General features: G+C 32.6%; 3 long non-coding RNA genes across 5 annotated transcripts; 2 read left to right on the top strand and 1 right to left on the bottom strand.

Annotated features, from left to right (window-relative positions):
- Positions 1-1,694: 1,694 nt before the first annotated feature.
- LOC112326527 (uncharacterized) lies at positions 1,695-6,946 on the top strand. The gene is made up of 3 exons (XR_002980206.2): positions 1,695-1,979; positions 3,340-3,396; positions 6,614-6,946. It is a non-coding gene; the product is annotated as an uncharacterized LOC112326527 (long non-coding RNA).
- A 2,807-nt stretch (positions 6,947-9,753) lies between these two features.
- On the bottom strand, positions 9,754-13,926 carry LOC112326526 (uncharacterized). 3 transcript variants are annotated; one of them, XR_002980203.2, is made up of 6 exons: positions 13,632-13,926; positions 13,080-13,415; positions 12,247-12,352; positions 11,002-11,064; positions 10,870-10,925; positions 9,754-10,019 (listed from the first exon to the last, which is right to left on the bottom strand). It is a non-coding gene; the product is annotated as an uncharacterized LOC112326526 (long non-coding RNA). The 3 variants fall into 3 exon arrangements; XR_002980202.2 differs by lacking the exon at positions 11,002-11,064 and having other exon boundaries at positions 13,632-13,924; XR_002980205.2 differs by lacking the exons at positions 10,870-10,925; positions 11,002-11,064 and having other exon boundaries at positions 13,632-13,923.
- A 1,829-nt stretch (positions 13,927-15,755) lies between these two features.
- Positions 15,756-16,676, top strand: LOC127904963 (uncharacterized). Its single transcript, XR_008058448.1, has 2 exons — positions 15,756-15,856; positions 15,980-16,676. It is a non-coding gene; the product is annotated as an uncharacterized LOC127904963 (long non-coding RNA).
- The last annotated feature ends 4,070 nt before the right edge of the window (positions 16,677-20,746 follow it).

Here is a 20,746-nt window from a genome sequence, read left to right as displayed (position 1 = left end):
TTTCATTTCGGTCCCTCTTCTTTCTATCCCATCTTTTCATGAGAAATCAAAATTAATTGGTCTTCAATTAGGATCAAATCGCCAGAAAAAATGTTGGAGGACTAAATTAAAAAAACATAAAATTTTGCACAACTCATCCACAATAATTTGTGAGAGGATAATCAATGAAGTCTTGCGTAGTGAATAATCCATGCCTTTTAGAGTAAAACTTAATTATAGATGGCTAAGTTTCTAAGCCAAAAATCATATAAAAAGTAAGCAACGGAGAGAATCTTGTTGGAAAATAATTGTTTTTCTTCTGTAAGATTTACGGGCATCGGATCTTTGTCTTCTAAAAAATAAAGAATCATATATATAAATAGTAAGCACGAGAGAGAATCTTGTTGGAAAATAATTGTTTTTCTTCTGCAAGACTTACGGAAATCTCGGATCTTTGTCTTCCAAAAAATAAAAAATACAAAAAATTGAGAGTCTATACTGAAGGATGATGGTCTCCACTATATAAAATTTTCATATCACAAACATAATTAATGTCCCTTCAACCACACATCACACTTATTTTGGCTAGTAGTAGAACATATAATTAGCTGAATGTGTCAAGAATAGCTGAATGTGTAAAGACTAGTGAATGATGAAAAATGCTTTCTGTTTTCTTTTTTTTCTTCTTCTTCTAACTAGATGATATGTTAAAACCAGCAGGAATTTTTGCATGTATAAGGGTATCTAATCTATATTTTTTTTAAAAGGAGCTCTTACGATAAAAAAAGAGAGACAGCTCTTGACGTGCATTGCCATATTCCGTGTCTTGAGAAAAATTAGGTAAGACGAAACCTACATATGACTCGACTCAAATGACTAATTAAATTGACAACAAAAATCACTGGCGAGTACCATGCATCTATCAAAAACCTTATTTATAAAAATTCAATGAGTCTTCCATAGACCAACCAATCAAGTTCTCATGTCTTAAGAAATACCAAATCTTGGAACTTAAAAGTTTTGGTATGTGGAAAGAAAAGAATTTCTTTATGTACAATCGTTCACGTTTTGTAATTATTTTATATACAGGAGCATCAAATAATATAGCTAACAATCTTCAATTGGAAATCCTACGTAAAAGGTGTTGGGTTTTGAAATGCATTCACATAGTGAAACAAAAATTACTTGAAAATCAAATATTTTTTTTCATAACTTTTTTATGATAGAGGGATTGTTATGCCTTTGAGAACTAGCTCTTTTCTTTTGTATTTTTCAGGTATTTTGTACTCCACTATTTACTTTACAGAAAATAAGAGGCATAACATTTTTTTTAAAGGAAAATCTAGAAACCCTGTAAATAAATAAAATATCAATTTTTCTCCTGAATAATATCACACATATTATGTAAAGACCTAAAAAAAAGATAATAACTGGTGATGAAAAATTAGTTGAATTATATGTGAGCTAATTAGTTAAATAATTAGATAGAAAAGAAGAATAAAACTAAACAAGTGGAAGGTAGATAAAGACCAAATAAGTAACAAAATAAATAAATATGGAGAGACCAAATTGAAATTTTACCTATTGTGGAAATATGAAAAATGAAGTGGGACTAATTGATTTAAAAGAATGAAGGATTGATTAATTAATGGTAAACTTATAAAGATGAACAAGTCTTGGGGACTTAAATTAGAAATTGCAAAGAGAGAGGAGTATAAATACCCCTCTTTTCTCTCCCAAATTGATGGAAAAAAGAGAGCAGAAAGGGATGGAGAGTTCTTAACCTTCAACCCCATTTTTCTCTATACAAACACCAAAAAGAGATATAAATAAGGTGATTAGGAAGAAGAGTGAGCATTTGTATAGAAGAAATTGAGTGAACTTGGAGACTTACACTACTAGGAAGTTAAAACCACAAGAATATTGGAGAAAAGAAAACGAATAGAAGTGCAAGGAACTCCAAATCTTGAATATTATGTTAGTTCATCCATCTTAACAAGGTAAGCAAGCTATTACTAACCCAAGATTAAGTTATTAATTGTTACATGCATGTTGAGAATGCTTAGTGTAAACTAAGAGCTAGAGTTTTGCTAATTATTATGGAAAGTTTATGTTTATGAACATGAGATGTTTGTGAAAATGTTAGAATGATGAGTAGAGTATTAAACATGAAGAATTGAAAAAGAAATCCACTTCCCCTTTTAGTTTAAGTTTCGGCCAAGAAAGGGATAAAATGATGGGAGTGGATTTCTTGTATTGTGATAAAAATTAAATTGAGTAAAGTGAGGAAATCTCAAACATGAATATGAAAAGTCAAGGAATTGAAAAGAAAAATACACAATCCATGTTTCTCCCCACTTGATAAATTGGTAACCATGGCTGAATTGTTGGCAATATTATTAGTTATGCCCTTGAAACTATGTCAATGTGACTTGATAATAAGAGTTAGGAAAAAAAAAACCATTTATGTTGAGTAAGTAAGAATTAAGGAAGGTAGGTTAAATGTGTTAGTTTCTTAATAAGAAATCATTGTAAGAAAATTCATTTTAAGAAATAAAACTCAAGGTGTGCTGCTGAAATTGTATGTGTTAGTGATGAGTTATATGTGCAAAAATTTGAATGATTGATGGGAAATACTAGCAGCAAATGAGAAATGCTCTAACTAATCATGCAAGTGTCCTTGTTTAATTTGTGTACTTGAAAAGTAACATGAATGATAATAATTTTTAGTGTTGACAACTTGGAAGATGTTGGTGTCTAAGTTCTAGAAATGGATGGTGAATGGCTGGAAAATGCAATTTGCAAATCTGGATAGCCTTGTTATGAAATCTATGACTGAGTTTAGACTAGAAATTTATAGAATTTGGAATGTGCTCTTTCATGAAAGTTGTAAATATATGTGTTAAGTTTCCATTTCAAAACCTATTTTGATATGTTCCTTAATAAAAAATGTGCACATGAATGTTAAAGTTCATTAGAAATTGACCTTACTTGATTTGGATCTACGAAACCCCAATTATGGTTGAAAAACCACGAAAAAGTCAAACTGTGAATTGAAAAATAGATACCCCAATTATGGTTGAAAAACCACGAAAAAGTCAAACTGTGAATTGAAAAATAGATTTACATGAATGTGTGAACTATATTTTATATGGGATTTTGAATGAAGAATTATGAAAATGAAACTAAGGATACACACATGTATATGTTTATTCATGGAAATGTAAGTGTATGTATATGCAAGAATTTGAGACACTCTTTCTACTAATAAGTATATGAAATGAATTAAATGAACATTCTATTGAAATTTCTTGTTGTAAACAAGAATATTAATTGAGAATTGAACTCCCTTTGATACAGGAAAGGGTGTTAGCATCGTGCAGCAGTCAAGTACTAGCTCTCGACAGCAGGCCCCAAGTAGGTAACCTATGCCTCAGGAAACATTGTTTAACATTATATCTTTTATTATGGTATTGCTGAATTAAATTTGAAAAATACTCGAGCATCAATAAGGAATTGAGAGTAAATGATATCGGGATGAGATATCAGGTAAATGTTGGCTTTTACAAGAAAAGCTGAAATTACATAATGATAGGCATTCGATTGGGAATGCTGGAATTGATGATATCCAAAGAAGATATCGAATGGATGTTGGCTTTGATAAGAAAAGCCAGAATTAAATAACGATAGGCATTCGGTTGGGAATGCAGGAATCGATGATATCCAAAAGAGATATTGGATGGATGTTAGCTTTTACAAGAAAAGTTTAAATTAAATAACGATGGACATTCAGCTGGGAATGCCAGAATGAATGATATCCAAATGAGATGCCGGAAAGATAATGGCTTATATAAAAAGATCTATAATGAACAATATGGGACACTCGATTAGAGTATTAGAATTATTGGCAATTAGTCTAGAGAATTGTCAGATTATGTGGTAATCAAAAAAGATTACTGAAAAGGATAGCATCCGAGGGAAGGATCGTTGATGGAATAATTGATAAATAAGTTAAATAGAATAAATAATTGTCCGGTCTGGGTAGTCAGAATGATGTGAATTATAGATGAGAAATTAGCTGAACATGAAAATGTAGTAATTGTATTGCCACACATCAAATAAGTAGACAATACGCTTATAAAAATAAAATTAATTGAATGGTTATGAAAGAATCCTTATAGTTTGTGTTGTGTGTATATATATATATATATATAGTAAAACTATTTTTGAACTATGTTAGGCAGATGCCATTTTTTATATAGAAACTATTGAAACTAAAAGTAGTGTTACAATGATAAGTAAATATCATGTTTTCTTATATGATAGATGTTAATATAAGTTAAGACATGTTAATAACAAACTTTTCTAAATATAAACATTGAAGTCCATGTTGAGTTTATATTATACTTATTCTAACACCATTAGTGAAACCTTTTCACCTTTATATAATAAACTTAGCTAAACATTATGAATAAGAGAAACATAAATAAACTAGTTAAGAACATAGTTATGATGAAAGTTAAATAAGTATAGTAAATGAAATGAAAAACATAAACAAGAGATTAATATAACATAAAATAAAACTTGAACATTACAAAATACAAAGAAAGAGAGTGATCTTGATCTGAACACCAAGATGTCTAAATGTATTGCAAATGCCTGCTTTTATAGGCTAAAATTCGGAACTATTGATTTGATGACTAATTATTGAGTGGGTGACCACCTCTTGACTTGGTGACAACCATTATCTTTTTGTCTGAACAAAACGTCATTGCTAACATCATAATTTGAATAGATCGTCTTCATGAAAGTTATGGGCATTTGTCTCAGCTTTCCAACAAAATAAGAATGAGTTCATTTGGACTTCTAGAACTCGTGATATGGGCTGAACACTGAATAGTGTCAAGGCTATAGGACAGATTCTAACTTCTCTTTTGTTGCTACAATTTGAACTTGCAAACAACCGTTTTGAATCTTGGACTCCTCATAAAAGTTTTAGGCCTATATCTTAGCTTTCCATCCATATAAACCAAACCTAAATCCAAGTTCTACAGCTCCAGTTATGATCCAATAACTGAATGATGTTCCAGTTTGAATTGAACCAACATCTCTTCTTTAAGCTTAGCCCTCTCTTTGTCTTCTCAATTTCAATAGTCAAACAAATCAATCAAACCTTTGAACTGTGAAACATGCCTGTATTTGAAATGAGCATTTACCATAAATTAACGATATCTTATATTATCGTACTTGTTATTATAAAACATACTTAAGTTAGGGAATTTAATGACATTTTAAGTGCAATATGATGATATAAAATCTTGATAAAAATGCACTTTTAAGTACTAATCACCCCCCAACCAGCTTATTACTGATCCCTAGTAATTAAAGCGTCAAAGTAGAAAAACAATGTACAAAATCCAAAAAGCAATGCATTCATCATTCATCTTCCATTAATCTATCTAAATAAATAAACTCTCATTAGATTTATTTATCTGCTTCATACTTCTTAAACAAGATATTAATAAATCTTTCTTTTGTACTCAATATATCAACACATAGTTATGGGGCTTTGCTTGGATGAAAACATAATTTTGTTGTAATGTTTTTCTAAGGTTAACTTTCTTGGGCTGGGATTTATTATCTTTTTTTTCTTTTATTTTTTTTTATTTTTTTATTCTATTTTTTTTAATATATATACATATAACTTAAAATACAATGCATCTTTAACCCATGTAATGAGCTTTAGGCTAATGACTCCTAGACCAGTTGGTTTTAGGGTATTATGTTTTGAGACACCCCTACGAGCTTAGTAACTCTGGTTGCAGATACTGATACGTAGATAGTACAATGTTTGATTCCCTTAGGCTTTTCTCCTCAACCCATGTAACAAGCACTGGGCCAATAGCTTCCAAGTTAGTTGACTTTAGGGTATTAGGTGTTAAAACACCCATTCGGGCTTAATTGCTTAGGTTAAGGAGGCTACGAAACCAAACTTATCTACGTTTTTATTATCATCAATATTATATTTAATTTTTTTTTTTTACAAATTATATCTTATCCCTTTCCCTTAGTTGTTACCTTTAACAAAAGAACATAATTAATGTAATAATCCAATGTGCAACCCACAATCATATGTTATAGTGTGTGTGTGAAAATGAAGGTTTAAGAATACTTGTTAAATGAGTATATGAGCAAAATCAAGTGATAACAATGTGAGAGTTTGTAAACCTTAATATTTCAAGAAGTGTTATGATAGACCTTGATAAAAATGTTTACTAAGATGCGTCTCAAGAGTCAATAAAATTCCTCCTTACTCTGTCATCCTAACAATAACAGTTTTTTCAAATGGTTTTAATAACAACAAAAGGTTAGTTTTTTTTTAACTTACGACTACTACCCTCTCCCCCCAACCAAAATGAGACGTTGTCCTCAATGTTTTAAGGTAGAAATGTAGAGTATAGAAGACATCACCTAAAGCAGCGACTACTGATAAGCTTGAAACACACTTAAACAAATATAAGAGATAACAAAACAAAAAAATATTATGCTATTAATAAAACCAAAAGGCACAAGTTTTTACAAAGTAAGGTTCAAATCCAATCTAAACTTTTTATGGCTTTCCTTGTTTGACCAGTTTATTCGACTCATGGAGGAATCAATTACAGGAATGAAAGATAGTCTATTCGACTCATGGAGGAATCAATTACAGGAGTGAAAGATTGCAATTGATCAATCAGTTGTTCAGCAATAGCAACAGAGATTATGATTTGTCGTGCCGAAGATGTTAGAAAATTCTGTTCCACAACATGATCAAGAAAAGACAATAAATTATCATAAAAACCATTAACATTTTGCAAACCTATAGGTTTCTGGTGAATGTTTAGTTGGGCCCAAGAGAAAATACAAAATATCTCTTATAATGTGCCCAGACCACCTGTAAGGCAATGAAGGCGTCAGCATGATCAAACATTGCATTCATTCATTTAGACATTGTGGAGACCTGTAGTTCCTCTCCAACTGTTTTTTCGATGATATCCACTTTGGCTAAAGCTTTGGGAATGATACCCAAAACTTGACTACCTCCTAAAAATGCAACAGTTGACACACTCCTCATTAACCCAAGGCTGCCTTTCCCATACACTAAATGAATCTTTCTCTCAGCTAGTACCCGATCAAGATGATTTACTGATTCTAAAAACTCATTTTCTTTCCCAGGACTGGATTCACCAAAAACACAAATATTTTTTATTTGATGACTTGAGGAACCTGCCATTTCTACACACTTCTATATCTGTTGAATGTATGGGTTGAGTAGAAATGAAGGGAAGGAAGAGAAGATTTTATAGATGAGAAATTGAAAATGTAATCACACCACCTATATGTAGGCCAGCTGGAGTCTCACTCACTCTCTCACTCTCTCTTTTCAGAACATGTGTATGTACAAATAGTTGTGATTGTGGCTCATATCTTCCCTTGGTTTTACGTCCAAGAATGGCTTTAACGCAATCTATGGGTCGGGGATAAGCTTCCCATCCAGTTTTCTTAAAAACTGACAAACATGGTCTTTTTTAGTTAGATTCCCAAGACTAAGTCGATCATGTTTTTTTATGAAAATAGGGTCATAAATCATGAATTACACGATGCATATCTCCACTAGGATGCGTCTCAAGAGTTAATAGAAGATTATCTAAAGACTCCTTACTCAGGCCATCCTTAATGAAATGTATTTTATCTTCACGGTTTATAGATACCATTCCTAAAGAACGACATTGTGCATTACAAGTCCATCTGGCAAATTGGTGACAGACTTACAGTCGTTTTGCATGATGTTTCTTTGCAAAAGTGCTTTTACTTGTCCCAGGCATGTATGAAATAAAAGAATTTGAAGACTCACTTGATAATTGGACCTTTGCTTCAATCATCCAATGAATATCTTTAGGAATTCCATGGTTCATTAATAACCTTAATTTTTCACACCTAGCACGGTAAATTTTTACATGAAAATACTTTTTTAGTTTTTCAAGAGTGGTGTCCATTTTTTTAGATGAGAAATGGAAAAGAGATGCAAAGAAAAGAGAAGGAATAAAGAATTGAACAAATATATACACAGATATGAAAGAACCGACATAAGAGTCACGAAGTTCCGTTATCTGCCATTTGACCAAGGTTGGAGAAAGACTAGGAAAACAAGAGTCGCACCAAAAAGAAACACAAAAACAATGTGAGGAAAAAAAATCAACCTTTATATACAGGATCATTCAAACCAATGGATTCATTTTAACTAGGAAAACTATCAAAGTAAGCTTTCAAACGATGTCCATTTACCTTAAAAACATTGTCATTCTTTGGATTCTCAATATCAAAGGCCCTATAAGGATACACATGTTTCACAATAAATAGACCACTCCATCTTGATCTTAGCTTTCCAGGAAATAAATGGAGTCGAGAATTATAAAGCAAAACTTTTTGACCAACATCAAAGGTTTTTCTCAAGATTCTCTTGTCATGAAACTCTTTGATTCTTGCTTTATGAATTTTTGAATTCTCATATGCATCATTTCTTATTTCTTTTAGCTCATTTATTTGTAACTTACGCAGCTGGCTAGCATCATCAAGGTTTGAATTGAAAGCTTTGATAGCCCAATAAGCTTTATATTCAAGTTCCACAAGCAAGTGACAAGATTTTCCATAAACCAACCTATAAGATGACATACCTAATGATATTTTAAAAGCAGTTCGATAAGCCTAAAGTGCATCATTAAGTTTTAAAGACCAGTCCTTCTGATTAGGGTTCACCATTTTTTCCAAGATTTGTTTGATCTCCCTATTAGCAAGTTCTACTTGTTCACTTGTCTGAGGGTAATAAAGGGTGGCAACTTTGTGTGTGATTCCATATTTCTTCATTAAAGACTCAAATGGCTTGTTGCAGAAATATGTTCCACCATCACTTATCATGGCCCGAAGGATTCCAAACCGACTCAAAATATTTTCTTTCAAAAACTTGATCATTGTTTTATGATCATTGTTTCGACTTGGAATTGCCTCTATCCATTTTGAAACATAATCCACTGCGACTAATATGTACACAAAACCAAATGATGGAGGAAATGGACCCATGAAATCTATACCTCAACAGTCAAAGATTTCAATCACAAGAATAGGATTTAAAGGCATCCTGTGACGTTTTGAAATCGATCCTAACTTTTGACAATTTTCACAAGTTTTGTAGAATGCATGCGTGTCCTTAAACATGGTGGGCCAATAATATCCACATTGTAAGATTTTTGCAGTCATCTTCTTTGATGAGAAATGACCCCCACATGCCTCAGAATAACAAAATTTAATGACACTACTTACATTATTGTCGGGAATGCATCTTTGAAAATATTTGATCAGGAAAATATTTGAATAAGCAAGGGTCATCCCAATAAAAGTTCTTTACTTCGTTCAAAAACTATCTTTTGTCTTGGGTACTCCAATGAGTTGGCAAATCTCCTGTTGCAAGAAAATTAACAATATTAGCAAACCAAGGCATTGTATGTAACACCCTGTAATTTAGTACATTCATAAAAGAACTTTGAGCCTTAACTTTTAAAAAAATGGGTATTTTTTTTTTCATCCACCGAACTTATCCGAGAGTTGCCGAAATTTCCATTGAAATTTCGGCAGAGTTTCCTTTATACCTGGAGGTCCCAAGTTATCGACAATCATCCTGTATAGTTATACTCATTTCTCAATCATATCATAATCATGTAGAACCTTAACAACACATCATTCATGGTACATGCCTCACATTTCGCATGCTCATTTCTTTCCTATTAACACACATAATTCATAACAATTGCAAGTAAACAAACTAAGATTACAAATACAGAATAATACATTTTTATGTCCGACACTTAATGTAAAAGGAGTACTATTACATATTAAGTCATTTAGTTCCTTAAAGACAAAATACATTAATGTTCATCTTCTTATTCAATCATACAAAAGGAGACTAGAGGACCTAAAACGCTACTCTTGGCGTGAATCTGAAGGACCTGCAATTTCATAATGTATATAATAAATATAGCATAAAAGGAAAATCACACAATACATGCACAAGTAATTAAACATATATTCAACGATATGCAATCATAGTTCCTTGAAATTCTCATTTATCCTTCCATTATTACGTCTTTATTCATCCTTCCTAGAATCATTCAACATTTTCATTTTGTGTCTTGTTTCACCTCACGAGCGCATTTAATCCATTATAATATCTACCATGTGATTTCTCTCCCTCTTACTCTATCTCTTTATATCAATTTCAATCCCAACATCTATTATACCCATTATGGCTTTTCCATATAAGTTGTCAAACTCGTCATGATTTCGGTCCAATTTTAGTTTATAAATATATTCAACTTACAAATTTCTTGTGCCCATTTCGACACATTCCAATGTTTCTTTAGATTTTCAGTAAAATCTCTCATTATCATGGAACCTGCAATCATTTTCACAATATTCACATCCGATCCATCTTCAAATAATATGAATACCATACATACATCATTCTATTTAATTCATCAACCTAATCTCATTTGACCACTATAATTAAGGCCAAATTTCATTATCTATCACTATTATTGGCATTTTATTACACTAGTATAATTATCACCAAATTCTTATCATGCCAGCAACAACACGAAACCTTACTACAACATATTTACATTATTAGTCATAATTTCTTTGACATCCTCCATGTGCGCAGGACATGATTCTCAAATTATATCAATTACAATTCATTAATTAATTCAAAATACATTTTATATATATATATATATATATATATATATATATATATATATATATATATAGCATTGCATTCCTTAAGTGTATAACACCTACCATGGTTAATGAACTTCTATTCTCACGTCCCAAGCGATACGATATTTGCCTCCATCCTTCACAAGAATTAGATCTTCATCAGTTTCTCTCTTTTTTTTTTCTTCAATAATCCATAACATAAACATAAATTACCATTTTTGTTTAACAATTAGGTATCGTCCAACATTCCATTTATAATCTGACAAGTCAGTCATCCTGACAATATTAACACCACACAAGTAAGTTTAACTCAAGTTGTATATTCCGGTCATTAGAAAACAAAACTAATGCCACTAGCCCATCACCGGGTTACTAGTTCCTCCGCCCATCTTATTCCATAATTTCCAATCAATATCCGCCTCTTCAAGGCCGAATGAATAATCCTATCAAGATGTCAATCCCCATTTCATTAATATTTTTAATTATTCCCTATCGAAAATATCATTATAATACCTCTCCCCTAAAACTTGGAAGGGAATGCTGACACTAATAAATTTTCATTAGTGTTATTAGTCTCCCATATCAGGATCGGCTAATCAAGTTCATTGTAAACATCAAAATTAATACCACTGATTGATGTTGTCGACTATTTCTAACATGAAATAGCCAATCAGATTTTTCTTTCCATAATATCTAGGAATACTTCCGGAAATATTGATGTCAAGATTCTTGACACCATTAGCTTTCACTTCAGGAATAGCTAGTCAGGTTTCATGTGACCGGTCGATATCATTAACTATTCTCACCCAAATAGTTAATCAAATTCAGTATCCCTCATTTTCAGGGATGATTATGCTGATGGATGATTATGCCGATGTTAGTAAACCTTACTAACATCATTAGCCTCCGCATTCGGGACCGGCTAATCAAGTTTCGTGTGATTGCCGATATTGACAGCACCGGTCAATATCATTAACTATTCTCACCCGAATAGTTAATCAAGTTTAGCATCCCTCATTTTCAGGGATGATTATGCCGATGTTAGCAAACCTTACTAACATCATTAGCCTCCGCATTCGGGACCGGCTAATCAAGTTTCGTGTGATTGCCGATATTGACAGCACCGGTCAATATCATTAACTATTCTCACCTGAATAGTTAATCAAGTTCAGTATCCCTCGTTTTCAGGGATGATTATGCCGATGTTAGCAAACCTTACTAACATCATTAGCCTCCGCATTCGGGACCGGCTAATCAAGTTCGAGGAATGATCATCAACGAAGTCTATTAGTGTAATCCATATTCTTAACCCAGTCAAGTACTCAAATCCATTTTTAATTTCTCGTTTATTTCACTTTATCCTCTCTCTTTGTGGTTTCACTCATAGACGCAAAGACCAAGAATTTAATAAGTTAGTAAATTAATGCTACGTAAAAAGTGTAGGTATAGAACACCTACCAGCTGTAGAAGCTCAACTCGCTCTTCCTTGTTGTTGTGCCCCTCTTGCAGTCCCTCCTTAAGCTCCTACTAAACGAGCTCCTGAGAAGTCGAGTGAATGCTTCTCCTACATTTTTAATATAACATCCTGAATCATTATTGAATCTTCCTGATTTATTCATAATATTCATAAATTCACAAAATCGAATACTTTCGTAAACAATTTCCATGAATGTATTTTATTTTCTTACTTGTCATTTAAATTCATTTACATTAGAATTTATTTACACTAACATTAAACGCCCATTTAATTCAATTTTTCATCGATGATCTTCAATGTCCAAAGGGCATGACTTTTAATCACCGATTTTCTTTTGTCCTAAGACATTTAATCTATCACCAAACAATGTAATTTAACTTAAATTTCATCAATGACTACACATGCCAAATTTTTCCAAAAGCACACTCAAAATGATTCCTTATATCATAATTCAACTTACAACATGATTTCCCATTCTAACACAACCAAAGTATTAGTCAATCACTATTCTTTATAGAATTTAACTATATCATCACTTATCAACACATCAAACATGACTCAAACATAACACAAACACAACCATCATCATTAAACCCATTGCCATTATCCTTAGTCCCAAAACATACTTTTTATGCTAAACCTCATATTCTCATTCAATATTTCTCAAACCAAACTTAAAACATCATTCTGTAAATTTAGAATTCAATAAATCCAAACGGTGGAATTATACATCATTATCATTAGAATAACATATCCAAAATTAACATACATCCAACGGTTAAACCTCCCGATATCAGAACAATACTGGACTGACCTGAAATTTGGAGACCTGTTGTTCGGGAAGTATAATTTCTGGTAGGAGTGTTCTTTTCCGATCCAAACCGTTCAAAATTTATATAACATCTGGATGAATAACATATCCAAAATCCAGACCAATCCAACGGTGAAACAATGATATAACGGCCGACGAACAAAGCTGTCTTGAAGGGTGATTTTCCAGAAATGTTCCTCCGGTGACAGACCTCAAACGAAGTCTGCTATTTGCAATCCCTCCGATCAGAATGTAGGTGACATTGAGTATAATAACATATCCAAAAATAAATCTAATCCAACGGTGCAAAGTCAAAATATGGCTGCCGAAGTTCCTGCCCTGTTGCAATCCCAAAACCCATAGTTTCAAATCAATTTATTCCTTCTATTTTTCAGCAAATCAAGCCATTATCATGCAATTAATCTTGAAATTCACATGAACAATTACTCCCCCAAAATGTTTACATGAACCCTAGAATTTTAAACTTGGAGGTTTTCTTCTCCTCATGCAAGAACAAGAGAGAAAAACGAAATTACTAAAGGGTATGTTGCTTACCTTTGCTACTTTAACTTATTTCAATGAATTCTTGCAAAAATTTACAAAAATCATGTCCTCCTCTTCCAATTTCCAGCTTCTTCTCTTTGTTTCTCTCAAGCTCTATAACTCTCTAAGTTGTCATTTAATTTGTTTTCTTGGATATAATCCTCCTAAGCACACTCCCTTTTGATTTAGCTTGAAGAAATGAAGAGAAAATGAAGAAAATGGGACAAAACAAATGGTCTCCCTCCTGTTTTTCCATTTGCAGAGGACGTGCTCTGTTTTTAAAGAGAGGAGAGGAGAGTATTTGTTTTGATAAAATTACAAAAATGCCCTTATTAATGCCCCTATGTCATCTTCTTCAATTTACCCGATTTTCAGTGCTCTCGTAAATCCTTCCCAAACTCCGATTGACACGAAATTTGAACCTAATATAAAATAATATGTCTGGAGATTTCTTATAAAATTTCAGCCCGATCCAACGGTCGGATTGAGATATATCATCGATACCGTAAAACTAGACAATCAATGTCTTTTACGCTAAAATCTGAATTTCATGCATTAATTTATTTACTTAGATCCTCGTGACATTTCCCCTTAATTTATACTCAATAAATTCAATATTACCACATTTATCATTAATTTGTCAAAATACGTGTTTTGACCGGGGTTTACATATCTTCTGGTTTTTTTTTTCTTATTCTTTTTTTTATTTACGGGGGTTTACATTGTAGAAAAAGAAAGTAAAGATTTGTCAGGAAAGTAATCATTGATTTGTGTGATGTTAGATGTGGAATCTATTGTCAATCCTGACAAATGATCAACGATAACATTTTCGGTGCCTTTCTTGTCCTTAATTATGATATCAAATTCTTGAAGTAACAAAATCCACCGCACCAATCTAGCCTTAGAATCCTTCTTAGAAAGAAGATATTTCAATGCTGCATGATCACTAAAAACAACAACAGGTGAGCCAACAAGATAAGACCTGAATTTTTCACATGCAAATACTACTGCAAGTAATTCTTTTTCAGTGGTAGTGTAATTCATTTGAGCACTATTTAAAGTTTTACTTGCATAGTAAATCACATAAGGTTTCTTATCTTTTCTTTGTCCCAAGACAGCACCCATGACATAATCACTAGCATCACACATTATTTCAAAATGTAATGACCAATCAGGAGGTTGAATGACAGGAGCAGAAGTAAGCAAGTTTTTAAGTTTAACATAGGCTTCTTCACAATATTCAGTCCATTCAAAAATATTATCCTTTGTCAGAAGGTTACTCAATGGCTTAGATATTACACTAAAATCTTTAATGAACCTTCTATAAAAACTAGCATGTCCTAAAAATGATCTAACATCTTTAACAGATTTTGGTGTTGGTAAGTTGACAATTAACTCGATTTTAGATTTGTCAACCTCAATTCCTATTGATGAAACAATGTGACCAAGTACAATGTCGTTTGTTACCATAAAATGACATTTTTCCCAATTCAGCACAAGATTCTTCTCTTCACACCTGTTCAAAACTTTTTCCAAGTTAGTTAAACAATCATCAAATGAATTACCAAAAACAAAAAAATCATCCATAAAAATATCAAGAAAATGTTCAACCATATCACTGAATATGCTAAGCATGCATCTTTGAAACGTGGTTGGTGCATTACATAATCCAAAAGGCATCCTTCGATATGCAAAAGTACCAAATGGACATGTGAAAGTAGTTTTCTCTTGATCTTCCAATGCAATTTCAATTTGGTTGTAACCTGAATAGCCATCTAGAAAACAATAAAATTGATGACCTGCAACTCTTTCAAGGATTTGATCCATAAAAGATAAAGGAAAATGATCTTTTCTAGTAATTGAATTAAGTTTCCTATAGTCAATGCACATGCGCCAACCAGTAATAGACCTAGTTGGAATTAACTCATTCTTCTCATTTGTTATCACGGTGACTCCAGACTTTTTAGGTACAACTTTGGTAGGTGATTAGTACTTAAAAATACATTTTTATCAAGGTTTTATATCATTATTTTGCACTTGAAGTATCAATAACTCCTCAACTAGAGCATGTTTTATAATAACAAGTTTGATAATATAAGATACCTTTAATTTATGGTAAATGCTCATTTTAAATGCAGGTTTATCATACAAATCAAAGGATTGATTGATGAGTTTAACTACTGAAATTAAGAAGACAAAGAGAAGTGATTATTACTTAAAAGTGCATTTTTATCAAGGTTTTATATCATTATTTTGCACTTGAAGTATCAATAACTCCTTAACTAAAGCATGTTTTATAATAACAAGTCTGATATTATAAGATACCTTTAATTTATGGTAAATGTTCATCTTCAATGCAGGCCTATCACATAAATCAAAGGATTGATTGATGAGTTTAACTACTGAAATTGAGAAGACAAAGAAAGGGCTAAGCTTAGAAAAGACATGTTGGTTCAGTCCAAACTGGAACACCATTCGGTTATTGGATCATAACTGCAGCTGTAGAACTTGGATTTAGGTTTGATTTATATGTATGGAAAGCTAATACATAGGCCTAAAACTTTCATGAAGAGTCCAAGATTCAAAAGGACCGTTTTCAAGTTCAAATTATAGCAACAATAGAGAAGTCAGAATCTGTCCTACATCCCAGACACTATTCAGTGTTCAACCCATATCTCGAGTTCTAGAAGTCCAAATGCACCGATTCTTATTTTGTTGGAAAACTGAGACAATTTCCCAAAACTTTCATGAAGACTATCTACTCAAATGCTGATGTGAGCAATGACGTTTTCTGCAGACAAGAAGATAAGGATAGTTACCAAGTCAAGAGGTGGCCACCCACTCAACAATTAGTCATCAAATCAATAGTTCCGAATTTTGGCCTATAAAAAGTGGCATTTGATATGCATTTAGGCATCTTGGTTTTCAGATCAAGATCATGCTCTTTATTTCATATTATATTTTTTTAATCTTTTGTTTATGCTTTTCATTTCCTTTACTATACTTATGTTCTTATGTTGTTTATTTATGTTTTTCTTCTTCATTATGTTTAGCTAAGTTTATTATGTCAAGGTGAAAAGGTTACACTAACGGTGTAAGAATAAGTATAGTGTAAACTCAACATGGACTTTAATGTTTGATACTAACATGTTTTGTTTTTTTTATCTTATTCACTCTCAATACTTTGCTTGTTAAATGGTTAATCTAGATTTATGTTGTATAACCCTTGGTACAACAAATACTTGATCCTTTCATAACCAACTATATGGTATAACCAACACCTGTGTTATGAAAGGAACTTGATTTGTTATTAACATAAATTAAAATCATGAATACCTCACAACATTTACAAGTATTAACATTATTCAAATAAGATAACTAATGTAATCATGTTAACAATTTATAATCCAATTTGAACCTCCTTTGTGTGTGGTTTCCAGTTGAATAATAAAAAGAGTTTATATTATACTTATTTGAAATACCATTAGTGGATCCTGTAACCTTGACAATTGTTTTATCCTTGTTTAATACTTACATCAATATCTCATAAAATTCTCATAAACTCTTGTTTTATTAAATATATATATTATTTGTAATTTATATAGTTCACCTCCTTGTGGTTCGACCCTAGTCTTGTCGGGTTATTTATTACTTCGACACTCCTGCACTTGGGATAAGACATCAATCTTTTGATCGTGTCAAGTTTTTGGCGCCGTTGCCGGAGAGGTAAATTCTTGTATAAATTATAATATTTATTTTATTTTCTCTTTTCACTTTTCATTTTATCTAACTTTTGTTTCTTTTTTTTATTTTGTTTTCTTCCTTTTATTCTCTTCCTACACGTGCATGAGAGTTTGGTCACGTACATTAAGTGGTAGACTTTGGAGGGTATCCTCATCATTTTTAGAAAATATGGCCGAAGAAGATAACCAGTTGCTTCATAATGAGAATAACCATGTTAGAACACTTAGAGACCACATGAATCCCACAAGAACAAGTGCACCCTCATGCATAGTTTTCCGCTCCGATGCATCTCATTTTAATTTTAAGGCAGACATTATTCAACTTTTACCTTCTTTTCATGGTTTAGATCTAGAAAATCCATACTTGCATTTGAGAGAATTTGAAAAGGTCTGTAACACTTATAATAACTCAAATTGTAGCACGAACACCATCAGATTAAAACTTTTTCCTTTTTCTTTAAAAGATAAAGCTAAAACATTGTTACAAAATTTGAGACCAGGATCCATTCGTGTTTGGGATGAAATGCAACATCAATTTTTAAAAAAGTTTTTCCCTTCTAATAGAACAAACTCTTTCAAAAGACAAATCACCACTTTAACTCAAAAACCAGGAGAAACATTTTACCAATGTTGGGATAGGTATCGAGACTTGCTTAATACTTGCCCTCATCATGGTTTTGAAACATGGAGATTGGTTTCACATTTTTATGAAGGGTTAACACCTAAATATAAACAAATGGTGGAATTGATGTGCAATGAAACTTTTGAAGATAAAGACCCTAATGAAGCAATGGAGTATCTAGACTTGCTAGCTGAAAATGCTCAAAATTAGGACACTACAGGCACTTGTGAGGCACCAGGTAAAACTCAACCTCATACATTTAGTGGAGGTATGTACAACCTTAGGGAAGATCATGACCTCCAAGCCAAGTTTGCATCTTTAGCTAGAAAAGTTGAGGCACTAGAATTGAAAAAGAGTGGTCAATTAAAATCTGTTTAAGACATTGTGTGTCGAATCTGTGAAACCAATGAACACTCAACCAATGACTGTCCAAATTTGTCTTCTTTCAAGGAATGCCTCCATGAACAAGCCCATACTTTGAACACTTTCCAAAGGCCCAATCAAAACCCATACTCGCAAATATACAACCCTGGTTGGAGAAATCACCCAAATTTTAGTTGGAAAGTGATAACAATAATGTATAAACTTCACAGCCACCGTTTCAAGCACATCATAATTTCCAAAATTTTCATAGATATGTACCTCCTTATGCTCCCCTTCCTAGAAGAAATCTTGAGGAAACATTGCATGCATTCATTGAAAAGCAAAAGGCAATCAACACTCAACTTGCTCAAACCATGATAGATTTTAAAGATACTCTTGCAAAATTCACATAAACTCTCAGTTTTCAGGAGAAAGGTAAGTTTCCATCTTAACCACAACAAAATCCCAAAGGGCAATATAATGCAATGCAAGTAGTTCTGGAAGCCAACACATGGATCAATTCCAATCAATCATTACTCTTCACAGTGGTAAGGTTATTGAAACACCCATTCTTGAACCTTATGAGAAAGATGATGAGTCAATATCTGAGGGTAAGAAAGGGGTTAAACCTGAACATTGCAAAGAAACCAGTACTTCCATTTTCTCATGCCATGACCAAACAAAGGGAAGTTAATCACGATTCTAAAATCTTTGAAATTTTCAAATATGAAGAAATCAAGGACGAAAAAGGCACAAAAAATATTGTTGCGCATCATTTGTCAAAATTAACAATAGATTCGACATCTAACATCACACCAATTAATGATTACTTTCCTGATGAATCTTTACTTTCTCTTAGTTCAATACCTTGGTCTGCTAATATTGACAATTTTCTTGCTTCAGGATTTTTGCCAGCTCATTTGGATACCCGAGACAAAAGAAAGTTTTTGAGCAACATGTATAACTTTTATTGGGATGACCCTTCCTTATTCAAATATTGTCCTAATCAAATATATCAAAGATGCATTCTTGACAATGAGGTAAGTAGTGTTATGAATTTTTATCATTACGAGGCATGTAGGGGTCATTTCTCATTAAGAAAGATAACTGCAAAAATCTTACAAAGTGGATTTTAATGGTCCATCATGTTCAAGGGCTCACAAGCATTCTGCAAAACCTGTGAAAATTGTCAAAAGGTGGGATTTATTTCAAAACATAGAGAGTCTTTAGATAATCTTCTATTGACTCTTAAGTCTCTTTATAGTGGAGATGTGCATCATGCAATTCATGATTTATGGCCCCATTTTCATAAAGAACATGCTCATCATAGTCTTGGGAAGCTGACTAAAAAAGACCCTGTTTGCCAGGTTTTAAGAAAACTGGATGGGAAGCCTATCCTCGACCCATATAGGGCGTTTAAACCGTTCTTGGATGTAAAATCAAGGGAAAATGGGAGCCACAATCACAACTACTTGTACATACATATGTTTTTTAAAAACAAAATAGAGAGAGAGACTCCAGCTGGCCTACATGTAGGTGGTATGATTGCATTTTCAATTTCTCATCTATAAAATCTTCTCTTCCTTCCCTTCCTTCATTTCTACTCAACTCACACATTCAACAAATATAGAAGTGTGTAGAAATGGCAGGTTCCTCAAGTCATCACATAAGAAATATTTGTGTTTTCGGTGGATCCAGTCCTGGAAAAGAAAAGGAGTTTTTAGAATCAGCAAATCATCTTGGTCAGGTACTAGCTGAGAGAAAGATTCATTTAGTGTATGGGGAAGGCAACCTTGGGTTAATGCGGGGTGTGTTAATAGCTGTATTTTTAGGAGGCAGTCAAGTTTTGGAGGTCGTCCCCAAAGCTTTAGCAAAAGGCGACATCATTGGAAAAACAATTGAAGAGGAACTACATGTCTCCACAATGTCTGATAGAATGAATGCAATGTTTAACCATGCGGACGCCTTCATTGCCTTACCAGGTGGTCTGGGCACATTGGAAGAGATCTTTCATATTTCCTCTTGGGCCCAACTGCACATTCACCATAAACTTATAGGTTTGTTAATGCTAATGGTTTTTATGATAATTTGTTGTCTTTTCTTGATCAAGCTGTGAAACAGAAATTTGTAACATCTTTGGCATGACAAATCATAATCTATGCTACTACTTGTTGTTACTCAATTTTGGACTCCACGTGCTGGAGACGGTGTATACCTCTTTTGAACAGAGTGTAGGAGTTTAGCTCATATTCGCCAGAAGATTGACAAAAGCACAGAAAGAAATATTTTGTTTTTTTAACCTTGTTTGAGCTGTTTTCTGCTTTTTTTTTTATCCTTCCCCTTTTCTACCAAAATCATCAGGTTTTTCTTAGGTTGATCAGGAGTCTTCATAATGCTAA

Source organism: Populus trichocarpa, chromosome 2 (genome assembly GCF_000002775.5).
Source record: "Populus trichocarpa isolate Nisqually-1 chromosome 2, P.trichocarpa_v4.1, whole genome shotgun sequence".
Taxonomy (NCBI): Eukaryota; Viridiplantae; Streptophyta; class Magnoliopsida; order Malpighiales; family Salicaceae; genus Populus; species Populus trichocarpa.
Note: the sequence above shows the minus strand (reverse complement) of the source record. Positions and strands in the feature narration are given on the sequence as shown.